The sequence below is a fragment of the Bos indicus genome, chromosome 7 (assembly GCF_029378745.1).
Source record: "Bos indicus isolate NIAB-ARS_2022 breed Sahiwal x Tharparkar chromosome 7, NIAB-ARS_B.indTharparkar_mat_pri_1.0, whole genome shotgun sequence".
In the NCBI taxonomy this organism is placed as follows: domain Eukaryota; kingdom Metazoa; phylum Chordata; class Mammalia; order Artiodactyla; family Bovidae; genus Bos; species Bos indicus.
Window position 1 is genome coordinate 13,444,244 of NC_091766.1, and position 5,342 is coordinate 13,449,585.

The following is a 5,342-nucleotide window of genomic DNA, read 5'->3' on the forward strand; positions in this document are numbered from 1 at the left end:
TTCCCATTTGAATGCAGAGTTCCAAAGAATAGTAAGGAGAGATAGGAAAGCCTTCCTCAGTGATCAGTGCAAAGAAATAGAGGAAAACAATAGAATGGGAAAGACTAGAGATCTCTTCAAGAAAATTAGAGATACCAAGGGAACATTTCATGCAAAGATGGGCTCGATAAAGGACAGAAATGGTATGGACCTAACAGAAGCAGTAGATACTAAGAAGAGGTGGCAAGAATACACAGAAGAACTATACAAAAAAGATCTTCATGACCCAGATAATCACAATGGTATGATCACTAACCTAGAGCCAGACATCCTGGAATGTGAAGTCAAGTGGGCCTTAGAAAGCATCCCTACGAACAAAGCTAGTGGAGGTGATGGATTTCATCCCATTCCCAAAGAAAGGCATTGCCAAAGAATGCTCAAACTACCACACAATTGCACTCATCTCACATGCTAGTAAAATAATGCTCAAAATTCTCCAAGCCAGGCTTCAGCAATACGTGAACTGTGAACTTCCTGTTGTTCAAGCTGGTTTTAGAAAAGGCAGAGGAACCAGAGATCAAATTGCCAACATCTGCTGGATCATGAAAAAAGGAAGAGAGTTCCAGAAAAACATCTATTTCTGCTTTATTGACTATGCCAAAGCCTTTGACTGTGTGGATCACAATAAACTGTGGAAAATTCTTCAAGAGATGGGAATATCAGACCACCTGATCTGCCTCTTAAGAAATTTGTATGCAAGTCAGGGAGCAACAGTTAGAACTGGATATGGAACAACAGACTGGTCCTAAATAGGAAAAGGAGTACGTCAAGGCTGTATATTGTCACCCTGCTTATTTAGCTTATATGCAGAGTACATCATGAGAAATGCTGGGCTGGAGGAAGCACAAGCTGGAATCAAGATTGCTGGGAGAAATATCAATAACCTCAGATATGCAGATGACACCACCCTATGGCAGAAAGTAATGAGGAACTAAAGAGCCTTTTGATGAAAGTAAAAGAGGAAAATGAAAAAGTTGGCTTAAAGCTCAACATTCAGAAAACGAAGATTATGGCATCCGGTCCCATCACTTCATGGGAAGTAGATGGGGAAACAGTGGCTGACTTTATTTTTGGGGGCTCCAAAATCACACAGATGTTGACTGCAGCCATGAAATTAAAAGACACTTGCTCCTTGGAAGGAAAGTTCTGACCATCCTAGATAGCATATTAAAAAGCAGAGACAATACTTTGTCAACAAAGGCCCGTCGGGTCAAGGCTATGTTTTTTCCAGTAGTCACGTATGGATGTGAGAGTAGGACTGTGAAAAAAGCTGAGTGCTGAAGAATTGATGCTTTTGAACTGTGGTGTTGGAGAAGACTCTTGAGAGTCCCTTGGACTGCAAGGAGATCCAACCAGTCCATCCTAAAGGAAGTCAGTCCTGGGCGTTCATTGGAAGGACTGATGTTGAAGTTGAAACTCCAATACTTTGGCCACCTCATGTGAAGAGTTGACTCATTGGAAAAGACCCTGATGCTGGGAAGGATTGGTGGCAGGAGGAGAAGGGGATGACAGAGGATGAGATGCCTGGATGGTATCACCGACCATATGGACATGAGTTTGGGTAAATGCTGGAAGTTGGTGATGGACAGGAGACCTGGCATGCAGCAGTTCATGGGGTCATAAAGAGTTGAACACGAGTGAGTGACTGAACTGAACTCAACTTGTAGCCAGAAAAGACATTGGAAAAAATAGTCAAGTTCAAACTCATCACAGGCCTTTGAAAACCCCCAGGGAGTTCTGGAGCTAACCTTAGAGTTGGCTGGAACTGGGGCAAAAGAGAGAAATGTTTACACACCCTCATCATATAGTCATTGAATTGGGCTGCCTAGTGATGCTCTGTAGCTGAGGCTGATCCCTCTCGGAGTTGATTGCTGACAGCTGAGTAACACCCAACATTGGAGTAATATGTCTGTCATGCCTGACAGGATAACATAACAACATAAAATTTACCCTCTTAGCCATTTTATCTTTTTTTTTTTTAATTGAAGAATAATTGCTTTACAGAATTTTGTTGTTTTCTGTCAAACCTCAACATGAATCAGCCACAGGTATACATATATCCCCTCCCTTTTGAACCTCCCTCCCATCTGCCTCCCAACCCACCCCTCTAGGTTGATACAGAGTTTAAGTTTCCTGAGCCATACAGTAAATTCCCATTGACTGTCTATTTTACATATAGTAATATAAGTTTCCATGTTACTCTTTCCATACATCTTACCCTCTCTTCCCCTCTCCCCATCTCCATAAGTCTATTCTCTATGTCTGTTTCTCCATTGCTTCCTTGTAAATAAATTTTTCAGCACAATTTTTCTAGATTCTGTATATGTGCATTAGAATATGATATGTATCTTTCTCTTTCTGACTTACTTCACACTCTGTAGAATAGGTTGTAGGTTCATCCACCTCATCAGAACTGACTCAAATGTGTTTGTTTTTATGGCTGAGTAATATTCCATTGTGTACCACAACTTCTTTATCCATTCATCTGCTGATGGGCATCTAGGTTGCTTCTATGTTATAGCTATTATAAATAGTGCTGCAATGAACAATGGGATACATGTGTCTTTTTCAATTTTGGTTTCCTCAGAGTATATGCCTAGGAGTGGGATTGCTGGGTCATATGGTGGTTTTATCCCTAGTTTTTTAAGGATTCTCCATTCTGTCTTCTATAATGGCTGTATCAATTAATATTCCCACCAACAGTGCAAGAGTATTCCTTTTCCTCCACACCCTCTCCAGAATTTATTATTTGTAGAAACAATAAATGATGATGGCCATTCTGATTGGTATGAGGTGATATCTCATTGTGGTTGTAATTTGCATTTCTCTAATGAGCAATGTTGAACATCTTTTCATGTATTTGTTAGCCATCTGTATGTCTTCTTTGGAGAAATGTCTGTTTAGGTCTTTTTCCCACTTTTTGATTGGGTTGTTTGTTTTCCTTGTATTGAGTTATATGAACTGCTTGTATATTTTGGAAATTAATCCTTTGTCAGTTGTTGCATTTGCTATTATTTTCTTACCCTCTTAGACATCTTAAGTGTCCAATTCAGGAACATTTGTGGCTCAGTGGTAAAGAATCTGCTTGTAAGACAGGAGATGCAAGAGACATGGGTTTGATCCCTGGATCAGGAATATCCCCTGAAGGAGGAAAAGGCAACCCACTCCCATAATCTTGCCCAGGAAATCCCAGGGAGAGAGGAGCCAGGTGGACTACAGTCCATGGGGTTGCAAAGAGTCAGACATGACTGAACAACTGAGCATGCACGCACACACCACTATCCATCTCCAGAACTTTTTATCTTCCCCAAGTGAAACTCTATTTCTGCTAAACTAATTCCCCATTCTTCTTTCCAAAGCCTCTGGTAACTATCATCCTACCCATTGTCTCTATGACTTTGATTACTTTAGGTGTCAAATCATTCAATTTTTGTCTCTTTGTGTCTTGCTATTTAATATGATTGGGAAGAAGTTAGATGGAATGGGAAGGAGAATTATCAGCAAGACTGGGAACTGACTTTGCTTTGGTAGGTACCCTCTCATCTACTCCTTGGGAAGCATACACCCCACTTTTCCCAGGAAAAACCCAGTTGATAAGTGTTTATTCAAACTTAGTATTCATAGTGTCCTATTTCAGTTTCAAAATACTCCAGTTTAGAAATCAAATATCCACTCTATTTACTCAAAAATCACTAAGGAGCAAAAATATACTAGGTGTCTTGGTCATTAAGGTAGGGTTTAGATCCACCTAACACATAGGGAATAATCATAGGAAAGTTATAGAAACAATGCAAAACAAGAAAAAGAGAGAGCTGTATTTATTTTGTGATGATAGAAACAAGATTGCTTGTGACCAAGAGTCTTGAGTAATACATAAGGAAAGAGAGACGGCTATACTGATGTTATATGCAAAGTCCCATAAGGGTTAAAATTCACATGGGGCATCCAGCTAATCTCCCAATTCCATTAGAGCTATGCTACAAAGAGGAAAAATTGTGTAAACATAAAGTAGAGAGCCAGAAAGGTACATTTTCAGTAAGTGACTTCAGATTCAGAATCACTTATTGCAATCACTTATTGTTTGATTTTGTTGTATTTTGTACTCCCATGAACCGAAAAACAGGGGTTGGGATTAGGCTATTCTGCTGATAATCCTCCAGGGGGCACTCTTGATGTCCTTGTTCCTTAGACTGTAGGTGAAAGTGTTCAGCATAGGGGTGACCACAGTGTACATCACTGAGGCCACTGCACTCTTCCTGGGAGATTGTGAGATGGCTGAGCTGAGTTACACCCCAAGGCCTGTTCCATAAAACAAACAAACAACTGACAGGTGAGAACCACAGGTAGATAAGACTTTGTACAGAGGAGACTCTCAGAATGGAGGAAACAATTTGAGAATAAGAGTAAAGGATTCCTGAAAGTGGAATCCCACCGACAATGGTACTGTTGAAATAAATTAATATGATATTGATGGAGTTTTCAGAACAGGCAAGATTGAGGAGTTTAGAAGGGTCACCGAAGAAATGAGGCATTTCCACTTCTGCACAGAGGTAAGCTGTGACATCATCAAGTAGTGAAGCTGGGAGTTCAAAAGTCTGATGGAAAATGACACCAGGACCAAGAAGCCACAGAGGCGGGGATTCATGATGAACAGGTAGTATAGGGGGTGACAGATGGCCACCAACTGGTCATAGGCCATCACTGTCAGGAGGAGACTCTCCAAACATGCAAAGAGAGAAAAGACGGTCACCCCAGCTAGGCAGCCTGCATAGGTGATGGATTTTCTGTGTGTCTGGAGGTTCACTAGCATCTTGGGGACAGTGGTGGTGTTGAAACTGATGTCAGCCAAGGACAGGTTGGAGAGGAAGAAGTAAATGGGTGTGTGGAGGTGGGGGTCAAAGGTGACAGCCAGAATGATGAGTACCTTCCCAAACACAGTGACCAAGTACATGGACAGGAAGAGCCCAAAGAGAAGGGGCTGCAGGTCTGGATAACCTGAGAGGCCCAGGAGGAGGAATTCTGAGACATCTGTTAGATTCTGTGGTTCCATGTAGAGGGGACACCTTTGAAAAATAAGAGAGTATTGAATAAACAGAACAATTGAAGGGGCATACAGATAAGTGTCCATACTTTGGATTTAATAATTCACAAATATTAAAAAAATTTTTATTATGATGCAGTTCTGAAAATTCTTGCAATCCTCTGTATATTACACTAGTGAGAATTTCCAAAAGATATATGCATTCAACAGTATTGCTTCCATTTAAAAAATTGATATTTGGCAAAACTAATACAATTATGTA

The 5,342-nt window shown here is 40.6% G+C and overlaps 1 pseudogene; it reads right to left on the reverse strand.

Annotated features, from left to right (window-relative positions):
• Window positions 1–4,159: 4,159 nt before the first annotated feature.
• On the reverse strand, window positions 4,160–5,089 carry LOC139183895 (olfactory receptor 7E24-like; annotated as a pseudogene).
• Between the last annotated feature and the right edge of the window lie 253 nt (window positions 5,090–5,342).